General features: G+C 41.5%; 1 long non-coding RNA gene across 1 annotated transcript in view; it reads left to right on the forward strand.

Moving 5' to 3' along the window:
• The window catches only part of LOC120638368, a 51,260-nt gene that overhangs the window by 27,115 nt on the left and 3,959 nt on the right, over window positions 1-20,186 (forward strand). Inside the window, exons 2-3 of the long non-coding RNA XR_005659998.1 lie at window positions 1,685-1,768; window positions 19,598-19,757. This is a non-coding gene — a long non-coding RNA (uncharacterized LOC120638368). The remainder of the gene's footprint in view (window positions 1-1,684; window positions 1,769-19,597; window positions 19,758-20,186) is intronic.

Consider the following 20,186-nt stretch of genomic DNA (forward strand, 5'->3'; position numbering starts at 1 on the left):
TCTTGCTTTATTTTTCATTTTTCAAGGATGAAGGGAAAATGAAACCTGAAGGGTATGCAAATTTAGACATGAGGTTTTGTCATGATCAAAAATGTGTTTATTTCAATGTCTTTCATTTGGGGCTGGAACAACATAATCCCTTTTTATTTTCCCAGAATGTTTGGAAGTCAATAGGAAGTATAAATGGGGAATATGTTTTAAAGTAGATTAACTATATATAAATATAGATTTCATTTCTGCCTAAAATTCTTCTCCTCACTCATCCTTTACATATATACTAGTCTAGGAAGAGCAGTAGTAAAAACTTTACTTTAATTTATAGTTCAAAATAATACTGAATTGCACTGTGTGCCTATACAATTGTCCCCGTTGACTCAGCACAGTTGACATGACATGACACCACCCCAAACTTGCATGCCTTTTCTTTCTCTCCCAGCAATTATGAGAGCAGGAGATGGTTGGCTGGGGGAGAGGGCATGAATCTCTCAGGGTTCCACAATGGATTGGCACACTTTGGACTATGACACATTTAATCAGGTGAAATACTTCAAGATGAGTGGTCAGTTCACTGGGGACACAGATGCATTTCAAAATAAATGAAATGCAAACTCCCTGCGCTGGTGAGCCCGGCTTCCACTCCTGCCCCCAAAACGCAGCCTCCTCTCTGTCCCACTCTGTGTCTCTGCACCCGAGGAGCTGGGGTGGTTGTAGATGTCTCCAACTTCCACCATTTGTAGCAAGGGTGATGAGGATGAGGAAGGAAAAATTAGAGGATGTGGCTAATATTGGCAGGAAACAATCAAAGGACATGGCTAATACTGTGCTACAAATTAACCCGTTAAACTGAATGAAGAAAGATCAGATGGGGTGCCCAGGGGTGGACATAATCCAGTCAGACATAATTTAGGTAGCTCAGACCTGTACCGTATGACCTACCCCAGTATTTTGGGTCAAGTATCGAACATGCTGCCTCCCAGATGAAACTTCTGGAGATTGGTGTAAGGTAGGCAGACCAATTTATTTGAAGAAGTCCAGTTCCAGGATATTTTTGCATATTTTCTAAAATGTCCCAGTTTACTAAATTCATACTGTTGATTTTTTACTATTGTTACTTTGTTCTTATAATAATAATAATAATTATGGTATTTGCTAACTGCTTACTGTATGTCAGGCACTGTAATAAGCACTGGGGTGGATATAAAGAAATAGAATGGGAACCAGTCCCTGTCCAACGTGGGGCTCACAGTCTCAATCCCCAGTTTACAGATGAGGTAACTGAGGCACAGAGAAGTGAAGTGACTTTCCCAAGGGACAAGTGGCAGGGTCAGGATTAGAATTCATGACCTTCTGATTCCCGGGCCCATGGTCTATCCACTGTGCCACGGTGCTTCTCCATTGCATTTGTTGAGTGTGGAACAAAGATGACACCTGTACCAAGAAAAACATACAAATGAATTTCTTACCTAAAACGCATATGAGTGAGCCTAGCAAACAGATCTTAAAAAACAGTCCAAGAGTGAGTAAATCTCGGCTTAGTGAAACAGAGAAAGGAAGCAAAACCCCAAAGGATCCACTCTCCAAGGACAATATTTAGATATACAGACTCCCTTGGCCCTCAATCACTGTCATGAAAGTTACATAACTAGATGTTGTAATTTCATGTTATTGGTTTTGTCTATTCCAGGTGAACTTGACAGCAGGCTGAAGAGAGCTCACAGATTCCCGCCTGCTTCTTAACAGCACTTATGTGGCCTGACTTGTATGCAAGGTAATGAAACAGGACTTGGAAAGCAATAATCTTTGTTGGCTCTGAGCCCTATCACCAGGGAAAAACCAGTTTAGGATCATACCAACAACCTTTCTTGGACATGATGCCCGGTATGTCTATAACTGTATACGTGTGATAGCTGGTGATAGCTCACCTCTTCTTTTCTCTTCTGATGCTCTGCCTATATACTGGGAACTACTCTGAAAATATCTGGGTAAGCCACAGATTGGATGATAAGCATAGGAAAGATAGGAAAAGCCAAAGACAGTTGCTATTGACCAGGTCAGTATTTTGGTTTTAGAATTCCTAAGGCGAGCTGTGAGGAGAGACCAGTGGTTCGTGATTAGTGCTTATGCGTTCATTGGTCTGCAAAGATTACTACCCTCTAGAGACTGGGAGCTTATTGTGGGCAGGGAACCTATCCACCAGCTCTTCCCAACAGTACAGTGCTCTGCACGCCATATATGTTTAATAAATACAACTTAAAATATGATTGATGAATATTTTCCCCAAGAAGTGATGAACAGAAACAATATTTTCAGTGGAAAAAATTATCTCCAAAAACCACATATGCCTGCAAGGAAATTGTTATTTACACATCCAGCTTTGTTTCGCAAGGACAGACACAGCTTCTTCATATGAATTGAAATTCTAGGTCCATGGATACAATTCCCTACATGTATGAGCAAAGTTACCACAGCCTTTTGTCCTGGTGTGACTGCATTTAGTCTCTAACTATCCAATGAGCTAGACTACTATGTCAGCCTTCTCTCTGACCTCCCTTCCTCCTCTCTCGCCCCACTCCAGTCTATTCTTCACTCCGCTGCCCGGATCATCTTCCTGCAGAAACGATCTGGGCATGTCACTCCCCTTCTTAAACAACTCCAGTGGTTGCCTATCGACCTCCACTCCAAACAAAAACTCCTCACTCTAGGCTTCAAGGCTCTCCATCACCGTGCCCCTTCCTACCTCTCCTCCCTTCTCTCTTTCTACCGCCCACCCCGCATGCTCCACTCCTCCGCCGCCCACCTCCTCACCGTCCCTCGGTCTCGCCTATCCCGCCGTCGACCCCTGGGTCACATCCTCCCGCGGTCCTGGAATGCCCTCCCCTCCTCACCTCTGCCAAACTGATTCTCTTTCCCTCTTCAAAACCCTACTTAAAACTCACCTCCTCCAAGAGGCCTTCCCAGACTGAGCTCCTCTTCTACCTCTACTCCCTCTGCCACCCCCCCTTTACCTCTCCGCAGCTAAACCCTCTTTTTCCCCCTTTCCCTCTGCTCCTCCACCTCTCCCTTCCCATCCCCACAGCACTGTACTCGTCCGCTCAACTGTATATATTTTCATTACCCTATTTATTTTGTTAATGAATTGTACATCGCCTCGATTCTATTTAGTTGCCATTGTTTTTACGAGATGTTCTTCCCCTTGACTCTATTTATTGCCATTGTTCTTGTCTGTCCATCTCCCCCGATTAGACTGTAAGCCCGTCAAACGGCAGGGACTGTCTCTATCTGTTGCCGACTTGTTCATCCCAAGCGCTTAATACAGTGCTCTGCACATAGTAAGCGCTCAATAAATACTATTGAATAAATGAATGAATGAATACTCCAGTTAGGAATAGCAAGATTCCCTGGGCAGAATAGGCAACACTTAAGGTGGCCACTGGTAGCATTTGCTGATATTGGACAAGGTGAGGCCCGTGACATCACACACATCATGTCTGGAAGGCAGTTTAATGTGATGACATCATGGGTGCCATTTTCTGGAAGGCTGCAGACTTTGTATAATCCTAAAATATTTCTCTAGAGGGACCCCTAATTTCTAATGTCTTCCACGTCCTTTGCATCCCCTTCCCAGGTGAGCGGGTACCCTGGCGGCATGTCCGAGCCATGGAAATGATCAGCAAAAGTCTTGGTGGAGGGAGGGTCAGTGCCCAGATTTAAAAATGCACAGAAAAGTCCACTGTTCTGAACAGGCAGCAGGCCAGCTGAAAACCAGGTGGTCCACTTTTAAACCGGATGATTGGCCACCTTAGCAATAATACATGTGACTTGCTCTAAGAATTCAGTCACTACCAGGAAGAAGAAAAACATCATCTTATGAGGGTCTCCAGTAAAGTGATTAAGAGGGCTAATGACACTTAAGTACTTACAATATGCCAAGCACTGTACTAGGGTAGAAATAATAAAATTAGGTTGGACACAGTCTTTGTCCCACAAGGGGTTTATAATCTAAGGGGGTGGGTTAACAGATATTTCATCCCCATTTTACAGATAAGGAAACTGGGGCACAGAGAAGTTAGGAGACTTGCCCGAGGCCTCACCGCAGGCAAATGGAGGAGGCAGAATTAGAACCCAGGTCCTCTGATTGCCAGGCCCGTGCTCTTTCCAATAGACTTGCTGGTTCTCAACCTTCCTCACATAATCAGCCCAGCATCCTTTAAATACTACTGACCCTCTTTGCTTTTCATTTGCATTTCTAGAAGCTTTAAACCAACCTATAAATACACTATGTCTCTCCCATAAATGTCAAGCATTTGGAACTTCACTTAGATCTTCTCGTTGTGTCTGTTCCCCAAAGACATGTGAACCCATTGCCATTCCCACTCCCTAAGTCATCAGCCCATGCCTGGAGGAAAATAAAAAAGGGCTTATTTGGGGGAAAATTTGGCCTGAATTACCTGTGTAATTTATCCAAGTAATTCCTGTCCAATTTTTGGCCTGAATCTCTCCGGAAAATAGCACCAATTCTCTCCTTTCCCTTGCCTGGCCAAACACAACCAAGTAGTGTTCTTCTCCCAGTGTTATCGTAGAGTAATAATGCCTTAGATTTGTACCGAATTTCTATTTTCAAAGTATTTTTATGTTACTTATCCCATTTTGTCCTCACATCTCTGTGAGGTTGGAAGAAACAGGCAGTATTATCTCTATTTTATAGATGAGGCAACTGAGGTTGCATAATTTGCCCAGGGTCACAAGCTGGCGACGGGCAGACAGGAAATTGGAACCTAAGTTCTCAGACTCCCAGGCACGTGCCAAGTCACCTAGACTGCACTGATTCCCTGATAGTCATCTGGAAAACCAGATGCAGCGTGGCTCAGTGGAAAGAGCCCAGGCTTGGGTGTCAGAGGTCATGGGTTCGAATCCTGGCCCACCACTTGTCAACTGTGTGACTTTGGGTAAGTCACTTCACTTCTCCGGGCCTCAGTTCCCTCATCCCATGTGGGACAACCTAATTACCTTGTTTGCCCCCCCCCCCCCCAGAACTTAGAACAGTGCTTGGAACATAGTAAGTACTTAACAAATGCCCTTATTATTAGAGAAGCAGCGTGGCTCAGTTGAAAGAGCCTGGGCTTGGGAGTCAGCGGTCAGGGGTTCAAATCCCTGCTCAGCTGCTTGCCAGCTGTGTGACTTTGGGCAAGTCACTTAACTTCTCTGTGCCCCAGTTACCTCATCTGTAAAATGGGGATGAAGACTGTGAGCCCTATGTGGGACAACCTGATCACTCTGTATCTACCCCAGCGCTTAGAACAGTGTTTTGCACATAGTAAGCGCTTAAAAAATGCCATCATTATTTCCCATTTGGACTGTGAACCCGTCATTGGGCAGGGATTGTCTCTATCTGTTACTCAAATCGTACATTACAAGCACTTAGTACAGTGCTCTGCACATAGTAAGCCGCGGGAAGCAGCATGGGAAGCACCATGGCTTAGTGGAAAGAGCCCGGGCTTGGGAGTCAGAGGACATGGGTTCTAATCCCAGCTCTGCCACTTGTCTGCTGTGTGACTTTGGGTGAGCCACTTAACTTCTCTGTGCCTCCATTACCTCATCTGTAAAATAGGGATTCAAACTATGAGCCCCACGTGGGACAACCTGATCACTTTGTATCCATCCCAGTGCTTAGAACAGTGCTCGGCACATAGTAAGCGCTTAACAAATATCATACTTACTATTATTAGTAAGCGCTCAGTAAATACTATTGAATGAATGAATGAAAAACCAGAGACTATGAAATAAATTCTTGTTAAAAGAATTATAATAGTAGTGATAATAGTAGTAACAGCAGGAATAGCAGTAGTATTCTTGTGGTATACTGTAGTATACTGTAGTATACCGTAGTAGCATAGCAGTATTATAGTACAGTGCTCTGCCATAGTAAGCACTCAGTAAATACTATTGAATGAATGGTTACTTTTACTGAATGAGACTGTGAACCCCATGTAGGACACGACTACATCCTACCCAATATGCCTGTATCCACCCCAGCACTTAGTTCAGGTTCTGGAACATGGTAAGCTCTTAACAAATACCACAGTTGATAGTAGAAAGGGTACTTATTAAGCATTTACTGTATGCTGAGCACTGTACTAAACACGGGGAGAGAATACACAGATAGGAATTAGACATGGTACCTCTTCCTTGAGAGGCTCACAGGCTAAGAGTTCAAGCAGGGATATGGTATTGGAGGCAGACACATCAGGAGTTCTGAAACATTAAAACGCAACACATATACACAAGGTAGGCTCAGGGTCTCGGCAGAGATGGAGGAACAAACCATCAATAATAGTAATAATTATGATGATGTTGGTATTTGTTAAGTGCTTGCTATGTGCCGAGAACTGTTCTAAGTGCTAGGGTAGGTACAGGGTAATCAGGTCGTCCCACATGAGGCTCACAGTCTTAATCCCCATTTGACAGATGAGGTCTATCGCTCATATTCAATGACCTCTTACTGTGCGCAGAGCACTCTACTGAGGACTAGGAAGAGAATGATACATCAGAGTTGGTAGACATGTTCCCTGCCCACAGGAAGCTCACAGTCTAGAGGGGTGACAGGCATTAATATAAATGAATAGTTTACAGATATGTACATAAGTAGTTGGAGAACATGCAGGGACAACCTTATCCCTGGGCCTACTTGTGGCAAACGTTACCATGTATATTGAAGTTTGTAGAGTAAGCTGCTCCCATATTGCATTGATAATTAGATATCTTTGAAACTTACTAAAACAAATGTAGCCATAAATACATGCTGTGGAAGAGGAGACATTTTCAGCCCTATCGAGCAGATTAAAAATGCAACCTTCAGGAACTGCCAGAAGGCACTGCACGCTAAGTGTGACTTTCTTGAGAGAATGTTTTGGTTTGGGATTTGAAACTTGGAAAACTTGGTAGTCTTGCATGATTTCATTTTAAAATTGTTCTTTCAAAGAATCTCCTTTTAGATGGAGTGTAAAGCTTTGGCCACTATTGACCTAAGGGACTAAAAAAAAAATGCCTGTTACAGAAAAGGACAGATAACTCTCTAGACATTTTCATCACAGTTTAAAATCTTTGTACAATTTTCCCTATATTATTGTGCCAGCAGAAGGCACTGGTGGCCATCACGTGGGTAAGGTCCTTGTGGGCAGGAACTTATCTACCCAATGATTCACTGATTCATTGAGTTGTCATATACTGATTTGACTGCTGCAACAGTGTTCTTGCTGATCTCCCAGTCCCTCCTCATTATAATCTACACTTCTCTCTGATGCCAGGATCATTTTTCCAAATTATATTTATTCCATTTCTTTCATTTCCTCAAAAACCTCCAATGGTTGTCCATTACTAACAATGATTTGAATGTACTCAAATAGTTCTCTCCTTATTTATCCACATTTTTTCTCCAACTAGGTCCAACTCACAGTTTTTGTTTCTACTCACTGTTCTCCTTTCTTATCTCTTCCACTCCCAACCTCCTGCTGATCCTATCCCCAGTGTTTGGAACTCCCTGTCATAGCTGACATATCATAGCGCTTTCATCCTCAAAGTCCTTCTAAATTAATCAATCAAAGGTATTTTTGAGCACTTACTATGTGCAGAGCACTGTAGAAAGCACTTGGGAAAGTACAATATAACCAAGTTAGTAGATACAATATAACAAAGTTAGTAAACTTAATTCCTACCCACAAGGAGCTTACATTCTACAGAGGGAGATAGTTGTTAAATAGTTTAGAGATAGGGAAAATGGTAGAGTAGAATACAAGAATAATTACACAAGTACTGTGGTGCTGAGCTAAGTATCAACATGCTTTAGCGGGTACATAGCTGAGGTCGTAGGTCGCAGAGGGGAGGGAGGTAGGGGAAATGAGGACTTAGGGAAACCTTCTAGAAACAATTTTGACTAGGAAGATTTTGAATGAGGAGAGAATAGCAAACTGTCATTTATGAAGAAGAAAGGAGTACCAGATCACAGGAGGATGTGGGCGAGTGGTCAGTAGTAGGACAGATAAGATCGAGGTTCAGGGAGAAAGTTGGCATTAGAGGAGCAAAGTGGGCATATTGGATTGAAGTAGATCTGTGACATTAAGATCAGGGGGAGAGGGCTGAGTGAGTGCCATAAAGCTAATGTTAGGAGTTTCTGTTTGATAGGGAGATGGATGGGCAACACATTCCATGTTTTTGAGGAATGGGAAGATATATACTGAAAGGTTTTTCAGAAAAAGGATCCAGACAGCAGATGAATTATGGACTGGAGAAGGTAGAGAGTAGTCAGAAAAGTCAGTATAGGGACCGATGCAATAGTCAAGGTGGGGAAATGAGGAATTCTTGGATTAATGTGCTAGCATTTTGGATGGAGAGAAAAGGGTAGATTCTAGGGATGTTGTGATGATAGAACATATAGGATTTTGTGACATTAAATGTGCAAATGGGAGAGGTAAGTGACTCTGAAGTCTTCTGAAGTCACATAACCTCCAGAGGTCTTCTCCTGATTAATTTAATTTATCTTCTGTCCCCATCTTGTAGCCCTCAACTCTTCTCCCCCCACAGCACTTTCATATCACCTAAGCACAGGTGTCCCCAAAATTCCCCTTGCATACTTGTCATGTCCTGACTGCTTCACCCTATTTGCAGAATTCCCTCCGCCTCCACTATGTCCCCTCTCCAGTCCATACTTTAACCTTCTGCCTAGATCATTTTCCTAAAACCTCATTCTGCACATGACTTCACACTCCTCAAAAACCTCAAAAACTCCTCAAAAACCTTCCATGGCTACTATCAGTCAATCAATAGTATTAAATGATCCCTTACTCTATGCATACCACTAAACTAAGGGCTATCAGTCCCCAGAGGAAGGTAGCATAAAAACCCCTTGACTAAGAGCTCATTTCAGTCAAAGCACCTTATTCCCATTCCGTCCTGAGAGGTCCCAGCACATGGCCACAAGTCAATCAATCAATCAATCAATGGTATTCACTGAGTGCTTTCTTTGTGCACTCAGCTAAACTCTTGGGAGAGTACAATATAACAGAATTAGTACACATGTTCCCCTGTCTACAATAAGCACCAAGAACTGAATGCATCTTGCCTCCAAATCTAGCCTTTAATCCTTTGGCATTAACATATTCACTCCTCAGGACAGGAAAACCTGCCCATATCCTCTGACACCTTCTGTTGATTGCTGGCCCAACAACCCACTCCAGCGGCCAGTCAGTAGTCACCACCATCAGCCTCCGCTCCTCCTAATAGGGCACCCTAGGGACCCACCTCTTGGGTTCAAGGCCACTCCTGTGACCAGGGTCCATGATTTGAGTGCTCAATGGAGGTACGGTGACAGGTTTGGACCTCTGCCAAACTCCAGAGCACAGGGGGATAGAACGTGGCTCCCCGCCACTACAGAGCTAGTGCTGGGAAGCAGGAAGGGAAGGGAAGCACTGGGAAGAGTCAGGCCAAGATCCTTCCACCACTGTTCTCCAGAACAAGTAGGACAGGAGAGAAGGAGATGAAGGGGGCTGGAACCAGAGTTCTAATGTCTGAGGAGAAGGGAGCAGGGGATGTCAGCCTCAAGGCAGTGGCAGCCCAACCTCTCTGGGTAGTGCATGCATCTGCTGTCATTTAACCAATTGTATTTATTGAGTGCTTACAGTGTGCAGAGCCCTGTACTAAGCACTTGGGAGTCACAATATAACAGAGTGGGTAAGCGTGTTCCCTGTCCAGACTGAGCTTAGAGTCTAGACAGGGAGACAGACATAAATAAAAATAACCAAATTATAGATTTGTACATAAATTCTGTAATACTGAGGAAAGGGTGAATAAAGGTGCAAATCCAAGAGTAAAAGTGCCGCAGAAGGACATGAGAGAAGAGGAAAATGAGGGGTTAGTCAGGGAAGGCCTCATGGAGGAGATGTACCTTCAATAAGGCTTTGAAGGAGAGGAGAGTAATTGTCAGATATGAAGAGAAAGGGAGTTCCAGGCCAGAAGCAAGTCATGGACAAGGAGTCGGTAGTGATAGATAAGATCGAGGTACAGTGAGTAGGTTGGCGTTAGAGGAGTGAAGCATATGGGCTGGGTTGTAGTGGAAGAGCAATGAGGTGAGGTAGGAGGGTACTTTCTAAGCGCTTAGTACAGTGTTCTGCACACAGTAAGTGCTCAATAAATGCGATTGAATGAATGAATGAGGAGGCGAGGTAAATGAGTGCTTCAGTCACCCATTCACTCATTCCCGCCCGCATCCCAGACCCAGCGCTGTCCCACACCCCAGACTTTCCATTCATTCATTCAATCTTATTTATTGAGTGCTTACTGCATGCAAAGCACTGTATTAAGAGACCAAACCCTTTATCCTCCCACCACCAAGGTCACCCACCTGTATCCCAGAAAAGACGAAACTCCCCGACATCTGCTCTCCCTCTGGCAACAGTGGACACGTGCCCAGCTGGCAACCTGTACTCCTCCGGGTAGTGCAGGTAGGGCAAATGGCCACCGTCGCCCTCACACTAACTCATTCAATTCATTCATTCAGTCGTATTTATTGAACACTTACTGGGTGCAGAACAAGGTACTGAGCACTTGAGAAAGTACAATAAAAAAGAGATAGTAGACATGACTTCTCTTTAGGTGCTTACAGTCTAGTGGGTGAGACAGGTGTTAAAATAAATTACAAGTAGGGAGAAGCAATAAAATTTGAAGATATGTATGTAAGAGCTTCAGGTGTGATGAAGAGGGTAGAAGGATGAATACTGGGGCAAACTGGGAGGGGAAAGGAGAAATTAACCTGGGAAAGCCTTCTGGAGGAGATGTGATTTTGAAGTCTTTTGAAGATGGGGAGAGCAGCAGTCTCCTGGAAATGAGGGGAAAGGGAGTTTCAATCAATCAATAAAGCAATTGTATTATGGGCGGGAAGGTGTCTGCTAATTATCTTGTACTCTCTCAAGCACTCTCTCAAGTGCTTGGCACATAGTAAGTGCTCAATAAATGCCTTTGGTTGGTTGATTGATTGAGCACTTATTTTGTGCAGAGCACTGTACTAAATGTTTGGGAGAGTACAAGATTACAAAGTTGGTAGCCATGTTTCCTGTCTAAAGGCAGAATATGAGGAGAGGGAGAGCTGTGTTCTGCAGGATATGAGGAGAAGCAAGTAAGTTTCAGGAAGAAAAGAGAGTGTGAAAAGGAGTTTGGAGGCAAGAGAGGTGAGAAAGGGACCCCGTGATTGGCTGGCTTGAGAGGAGTGAAGTTTAAGAGTGGAGTGATATAGAAGTGAAGATAGATAGGGAAGTGAGAGAGAGCTGAAAGAGTGCCTCAAAATCAATGGTTCAGAGCTTCTTTTTTTATGCAAATATGAGTGGGCAACCACTGAAGGTCTTCAAAGAGTGAGGGATGTGCACAAAATGATGTTTTAGAAAAATAATTCAGGTAGCATAATGAAATATAGACTTGAGGAGGGGAAACTGGAGGCAGGGAGATATGTGAGGAGTTTGATGCAGTAACTGAGTGGGGATATGACAAGTGCTTGGACCAGCATCTTGACAGTTTGGATAAAGAAGAGGGGCTAATTCTAGAGGTGTTGTGAAGTACTAACTGACAGGAATTGAAGACTGACTAATTATGGGAGCTGAAAATGAGAGGAGTCAAGCATGTGAGATTGGGAGGATGGTGGCATTGTCAGTAGTGATGGGAAAATCAAGGCAGGAAAGAGTTTCAAAGAACAAATGAAGAAATTTATTTATTTTTATTAAAGCCTTTTTCCTGTAGTCTCTAAGCGGTGGGCAGGGAATGTGTCTACGAACTTTGTTTCACTGTACTCTCCCAAGCACTTAATACAATGTTCTACAAACAATAAGGACTCAATAAAAAGAAGTGATTGATTGATTGCTTGAGATCAGTTTTGGTAATGCTGAGATTGAGATGACCGCAAGGCATCCATATAGAAATGTTTTGGAGGTTTATCCTCCATTTGCTCCCTCTGCTCTATCCCCTTCCCTGCCCCATAGCACTTGTGGGTATATATGTACATATTTATAATTTTATTTATTTTATTAATGATGTGTATATATCCATGATTCTATTTATTTATATTGATGCTATTGATGCCAGTTTACTTGTTTTGATGTCTGGCTGCCCCCTTCTAGACTGTGAGACTGCTGTGGGCAGGGATTGTCTGTCTTTGTTGCTGAATTGTACTTTCCAAGTGCTTAGTACAGTGCTCTACACACAATAAGTGCTCAATAAATATGACTGAATGATTGAATGAAGGAGATACAAGATTGAGGAGCAGGAGAGCGGTCTGGGCTGGAGATGTGGATTTGGAAGTCATCCATGTAGAGGTAATTGTTGAAGATGTGAATGTAGATGAGCTCCCCAAATGAGTAAGTATATAGGTTGAAATGAGAAGAGAACCAGAACAAACTCTGAAGGACTCCCAGAGGGGTGGAAGGTAGAGGAAGAGTCAGCAAAGTGACCAAGATGGGGCAGCCAAAGAGGGAGGACAAAGTCCATAAGAGGACTGTGTCACAAAATACAAGGCTACTTATAATGGGTGGGCCACAATGTCAGAAGAAACCAAGAGGTCAAAGAGAATAAAGTTGCAAAAAATATAATAGATTTGGTGAGGAGGTGGTTGGTGACCTAAAGAAAGCAGTTTCTATGCAGTGGAAGCAGTGGAAGCTGGTTAATCGACGATCAAGGAGGGAATTGGAGTGTAAAATATCCACTTGAGGAATTTGGACAAGAAAGTCAGGAGAGAGATGATATGATAGCTGGATGGTGTAATGGGAAGCTTTTTTTAGGATGGAGGATAAGGAGCCATCAGAGAGTAAGTAGTTCAGGGAAGGATTAGGCCCAAAAACTTTATTTGGTGTGAAGCACTGGGGTCAGAGTTACTTGGCTCTGCACAAAGTAAGTGCTCAGTTAAGGCCAGTGATTGATCAAAAGGGTAGATTGCAAGAACTGATGAGAGATCTCTTAAGATATGGCTGGAAGGATGAAAGAAGATGGTGAAATAAAAGGAGGCTAGGGAGCTGACTGGAAGACTTGGGAGGAGTTTGCATATTATTTTGTCAGCAGAGTAGTTAGTTAGGGAAAGAGGAGAAAGGGAAAAGGTGCAATCTGGGGAGGGAGATATTCAACATCAAGCAAAAATTCCCAATTAGCTTTAATACACTCTAAAGCTCTTACTCACTCCAAATTATTCTCACTTCACCTTCACTATATTCCAGCCCATTGCTTCTTTCATCTACTGACAATTTACTCACTTTGCCTTGTTCTCCTTTCTCACCACCAACCCCTAGCTCATTCCCTCACTTCTATCAGTCAGTCAACTGTATTTTATTGGGCACTTACTATATGCAGAGCACTGTACTAAGCACCAAGGAGTGTAAAACATAACAATAAACAGAACGTTTCCTGCCCACAGTGAATTTACAGTCTAGAGCTCCCTCCCTTTCACACCCAGTAAGCCACTGCTCTCCTCATCTTAATCGTCCTTATTCATTCATTCACTAGTATTTATTGCATGCTTACTATGTGCAGAGCACTATACTAAGCGGTTGGAATGTACAATCAGCAACAGATAGAGAAAATCCCAGCCCAGTGATGGGTTCACAGTCTAAATAGGGAAGACAGACAGCAAAGCAAAACAGAACAAAACAAAAACAAGACAACATCATCAAGATAAATAGAATCAAGGGAATGTACACCTCATTAACAAAATAAATAGCGTAATAAATAATATATACAAATAAGCACAGTGCTGAGGGGAGGGGAATGGGGAGGAGCAGAGGGTGAGGAGGGAGGGGAAGAGAAGGGGAGCAGAGGGAAAGGAGAGGGCTCAGTCTGGGAAGGCCTCCTGGAGGAGGTGAGCTCTCAGTAGAGCTTTGGAGAAGAGAAGAGAGTTAGTTTGGTGGAGGTGAGGAGGGAGGGCATTCCAGGACAGTGGGAGGATGTGGGCCAGAGGTCGACGGCGGGATAGGCGTGAACGGGGGACAGTGAGGAGGTGAGTGGCAGATGAGCAGAGTGTATGGGGTGGGCAGTAGAAAGAGAGGTCACCTCTCCTTCAGGAGGCCTTCCATGATTGACTTCTCACCTTCATACCCTTTTCTCACCCAAAAGTAACTTTAACACTTCTGCAACAACTAAGCACTGCATTTTGTACATATATTTACTTTATTGCTTCCTTCTACCTGTAATATATTTGAGTGATCATCTCCCCTACTATATTGTAAATTCCATGTTTTCTAAGACAATTCCTACTAACTCTGTTGTACTCTCCCTAGCACCTAATACAGTACTTTGCAATCAATCAATTGTATTTATTGAGTGCTTATTGTGTGCAGAGTAATGTATTCAGCACCTGGGAGAATGCAACATATAGGAGTTGGTAGACACATTCCCTGCTCACTGTGAGCTTACAGTCTAGAGGGGAAGAAAGACATTAATGTAAATAAATGAATGACAAATATGAATGGAAGTGTTTTGGGGCTGAAGGAGGGCTGAATAAAGGGAGCATATCAGGGTGATTCTAAAAGGAGTGGGAGAAGAGAAATTGAGAGCTTAGTCAAGGAAGGCCACTTGGAGGAGATGTGCCTTCAATAAGGCTCTAAAGATGGGAAGAATAATTGTCTGCTAGATATGGGGGAGGGAAGGGGCCACTCCAACCCAGAGGCAGGACGTGGGCAAGATGTCATTGATGAGCTAAGATAAGATTGAGGTACAGTGAGTAGATTGGCATTAATGGAGCGAAGTGTGTGTGTTATAGTAGGATAGCAGCAAGGTGAGGTAGGAGGGAACAAGGAACCCAGTAGCCACTCAATAAATACTATTGGTTTATCGACTGACTAACAACCACGTAAGGTGCCTAATGCAGGAATAACACCCGTGTAATAGATTTCAAACTTTAACCAATAATACAATTAATATATTGAAAAACAGGTTTCAAGACATCCAGATACCTTAACGTTAAGATGCTGGGGAATGAAGATATTTAGCAGTTTCTACCTTGATGCAGAGGAAGGCGTTGAATAGCCGTTGCAAGTTTTTGAGGTGTTAGGAAGTGTCTGTCAAATGATATTTCAAGAAGATGCTTTGTGCAGCAGCTTGGGGAGGCTGGGAGCAAGAACAACAGAGAAAAGGCCGATATAGTTAGGCAAGTGTGCAAAACATGTATTAAACACTGGGAGAGAATATGCAGGTAGGATTTAGACAGGGTCCTGATCTGACAAGAGGTTCAACCTGGGTGGTAGATGTTCAGATGGAGAAGATAGGGTCAGATATAGGAAATGTTATAGAGGATGAGCCAGAATGAACAGCAGTGGAAATTTACCAGTGAACAATTCAAAGTTCATTAATGCATTCCCAAGATCCCCCAAATTGTCCAAAAGGATGTAAGTGCTTTGAAGACCATGACAAAAAAGCATAATGGTATAGTTACATGCTCAAATATTCATTCATTCAATCATATTTAGGAAGCGCTTACTGTATGCAGAGCACTGCACTAAGTGCTTGGGAAAGTACCAGTACAATAAAGAGTGACAATCCCTGCCAAATAGGGATGAATACATGTAACAATAAAAGAATATTATGAATTAGTATTTTAATGTGTCTATATGTAGGATTTATTTTAAAAATTAGAGTATGATTCCAATAAACAGCATCACATACTAACATATTGCAGATTTGTCATTTTTTAAGGCTACCAGATGATAATAAGTTAAAATGGGCTTTAATCTCTTTATAGTAGTGTAGCCTAATGGACAGAGTACAAGACTGGTAGTCTGGAGACTTGGGTTCTAAGCAAGCCAGCTATGTGACCTTGGGCAACTCCTTTAACTTCTCTGTGCTTCAACTTCCTCATCTGTAAAATAAGGGTTAAATATTAATTCTCCTTCTCTCTTATCCTGTGAGAGCCCCATGTGGGAGAGGAACTGAGCCGGATCTGATTGTATTGAACTAACTCCAGTGTTTAGCATAGTGCTCAGCATGTAGTAAATACTTAAAAAATACCACATTTATTATTATTAAAACAGTTCAAAGGTTAAAGAAAGGGAGGAAATTGAGCAGGCAAATCTTCGCAGAACTGTAAAATCAAATTATAATATCAATGTGAGAAAATGTAAGAAATACCATCTTTAAAATTCAATTACACTATCAGAAGAGAGTTAAACGGAGTATTCAATCAATCAACCAGTGGTATTTATCGAGTGGATTCTATGTGCAGAACACTGTACTAACAGCTTGGAAGAATGCAATACAATGGAATTAGTAGACACATTCCCTGCCCATAAAGACCTGTACTAATTTGAATAGGTGGACACCATAGTAGCAAGTATAATAGTAAATGGAAACAAACCAGATTAGCACAAAGGCCTAATTTTAAATGGAGCTGAAGGATAGTTTAATATAGATGTACAGGAAAATATATTTGTCAGATTAAAATTAAACTAAAACTATATGACTATTAAGAGATAATACTCATCTCACATACCAGAAATAATATTCCAACGATATTTGTTATGCAGTATAATTTAAAGATAGAATTTATAGTTGTTATGAGGAATCATATGGCAATTAGGGAATTACAAACCTATTTAGCTCTTGTTTTAATTAAAAGAATGCAAAACATGCCAGACAAATGTGGTTTAAATGTTAGAGATTTCAGGAGGTATTTGAAGAAACGGGGAAAGTAAGTCTCAACTATAAAAGTAATCTTAAAAAATTCTGATTGTGCATTATCAACTTTATGGAAAAATTATGGAGAAATTGAGCAAATTAGAATTGCAAGGAATAATAGATAAGAGAAAACAGACTTATGGAAACAATGTATTCATTAATGAGGTAGACAAAAGGGATGATTACTAAGAACTTAATATATTAATAGGAAGTATTTTCCCATTTGTAGTTTTTTTGGTGTTTTTTTTTTTGTAAAATGGAAGGTATATTTTCCATTTACTGGTAACTTTGGCAGACACCACTGGAAGAATTCAGTAAGCTGTTGTGTGCATTCATTACACCATTTTGCTCGTTTTATTTACAAGGCTACCCCTAGGGTTGTGTTCTGCTCCTGTTGCTTTCCATAAAAGATTTCAACAAATATTGCAAGATGTTGAAAGGCTTGGAATTGTATAATGCTGGTATATCGATTTAGGGTTCATCATTAGAGGAAAATGATAGGAGCAAATAGGGAAGGACAAGAATATCAGTTGGAGTTAGAAGACAGTTTAAAAGTTTATTTCAAACTGTTTAAAGTATTAAATGTATTTAAATATTAATGTTAGGCCACAATATATGTCAATATTTATTATAAGGTGGTGGTATTGGCATACTTTAACCATAAGAGAAGAACATTTTGGGGCTACAGGAAGTATTGTAGCATATTATTATTTAATATAGATATATTATTACTGCAATCTAGAGTAGAGTATAGGACACAATATTAATATTTTGGGCATTTGTTTAGCAATGCCTATGTTCTAAATACTGTGCTGGGGTAAATCACTGGGGTAAATATACTACAATCACTTCAAACATAGTCTCTCAGAGTCTAAGATAGGGAGGGAAAGCAAGTATTACACCACTGTACAGAAAAGGAAACTGAAGCAGAGAGAAATTACATCCCAAGTCCTCATAGCAAGTAAGTGGCAGAATTAGGAGGATTAGAACCCATGTCTCCTGCCCTCATCCTCTGTTTTTTCCACTTATCCACACTGCTTCTCTGTTGATGCTCCACAGAAGATAACAAGCCTTGAACTGGTAGGTGATTGAATCCAGGTGTCACATCTTGTCTCAACAAAAGCCCTGTGATGACCTTGTCAGTCTAGGCTGGGGTGGAAGAGGGATGAAGAGCAGAAGTGAGAAAGGAAAAAAGATAGGTCTGTTGGTTTTACTACTTCAATTACTAACAGTGATATCTGTTAAGTTCTGGGGCAGATATAATAAGATAATCAAGTCCTATGTGGGGCTCACAGTTAAAGTAGGAAGGAGCAAAGGAATTGAATCTTCCTTAGAGAAGCCGTGTGGCCAAGTGGATAGAGTACAGGCCTGGGACTCTAATCCTGGCTCTGCCACTTATCTGCCATGTGACCTTGAGCAAGTCATTTATCTTCCCTGTACTTCATATATAAAATGGGATTGAGATAGGAGCCCTCTGTGGAACAGTGACTATGTCCAACCCCAAAATCATGTATCTACCCCAAAGTTTACTACAGTGCTGCCTGACACATAGTAAGCACTTAACAAATACCACAGTTATTATTATTCCTTTTTGCAGATGAGAGAACTGAGGCACAGAGAAGTGACTTGCCCGAGATCACACAGCAGATATATAACAGGGTGGGATTAGAACTGAGGTCCTCTGATTCCCAGGAGCTCTTTCCACTAAGCCATGCTGCTTCTCTAAAACTGTAGTCTTAAAAAACCGTAGTCTTAGGGCAGCACGGCAGGTGGAGGAAGTAGGTAAAATGGAAGTGGAAATGGGAGTGGAACAGGGCAGATGCAAAATATTCCAACCCTCAAACTTGCTAGTGACACCCTAGACCTGGACATGTCAGCTTCAGTGGTTAATACTGCTAGAACACAAGCCTTTGAACCTAAAAACTAGTCAATAACCACTATTAATCCCCAAGCTTGGAAATACTGCCCTTACTGTAAAAATACAAATCTCCAATATGACATAAACCTGTGCATTGCCAGTGAGGTCCAAGGATTACATTTAATTCAAGAAAAACCATTTTACTGAGATGCTCCTTTTCAAAGCAGGAAGAATTTCTCCTTTGGCCCCATTCTTTTCCAATGACTATGTTCCAATTACATAAACATAAATTACATAAATAAAACAGATTAGTGGGAAGCAATGCAATTGAATGATAGTTGTCAACTCTACATGGTCTTTATGAGAAACCTATTTTCTGAGTTACATTCCATTAGCACAATAGCCTAATTAGTTTCATTTCTTCCTGACATCAAAAGCTTAGAAATTGTACTTACAGACAGATTTGAAAATACAGCTCTACAGCTCAGGATCAGATGATTAAAGAAAGCGCTTGGATAGACAGTTTGTGGGAATAAATTAGAAATAATCCCATTTTCCCAAGTACTCTGAGAAGACTAGCCATCACTAGCCATGTAGCATTCCATTGTAAGGGACAGTGATAAAATGAATGTTGGAGTTCAAATTCATATAATAATTAGGAAGGACAGTTATTTCACAATGTGAAGAACATGACAGTAAGAAACTGACAGAAATTCAGCTCTATGGTGAATTATAAATGTCAAATTACTGGTATGTGTGTAAAAATGTATGTAACTATTAGAAACCAGACTCTGCCTTCAAGTGAAGTGTTCCTGCCTTTACCGTTGCCTCAAATCCCTCTAAGGTGTTCTGTCATTCACTGTCAAATTTCCTGAGTAAGATTATAAGACATATGTCAGATAAGAGTCCAAAGTATTCCAGGTTTTGATTTACCGATGAACTTTCATATTTTATGAACTCTTAAGCATGCTAAACAGAGGCTTGCTCGAGTTATTAGAAGTCAATTAGAGAGTGTGTTCTTAACATGTGATTTCACATCCTCTATCATAGGGGTTATGAAGTGCAGCGGAAGGATAAACAGGGTGTTGCTATATTGTTTGGACTCAGTATGCCGTCAGCGTCCCAGGATGAACGACAAAGAGGATACTAACTAAATTTTGATGTGCAAGAACATGTGTTTAATTTGCAAGATGCTTTGTTTAATTAAAAGGTAAATATCACTTACAATTCTTCTTGCAGGCAAATTTAGAACAGCAACAACACAGGGTGCTCAAATCGCCTGAGGAATCTCTCGGACACATTGGATCAATTAAAAGAGAACATGTTTTGGAAAGAAATATAATTTTTTTCATTTGTTTTCAGATGTGAGACTATATCTCACATTCATATAGCCATGGGGAAAGGAAGAGGAGAGAGAAAGAAAGAGAGGAAGAGATGAAGGGAACTTTCACATTACGCCCAATAATCAAATGTTAGGGATTACAGTTTTGTGTTAAGGAAAACATTCCTGTACTCACAGATTCACAGTGCTCAAAGTCACCCACCTGTGTATTTGCATAAACTATGTCTTCCAACATGGGGGTATCTTATATCCAAAAAGCCTTGATTTGTAGAATAAACACTCCCTGCACTTAATAAT

This window comes from Ornithorhynchus anatinus, chromosome 4 (genome assembly GCF_004115215.2).
Source record: "Ornithorhynchus anatinus isolate Pmale09 chromosome 4, mOrnAna1.pri.v4, whole genome shotgun sequence".
Taxonomy (NCBI): Eukaryota; Metazoa; Chordata; class Mammalia; order Monotremata; family Ornithorhynchidae; genus Ornithorhynchus; species Ornithorhynchus anatinus.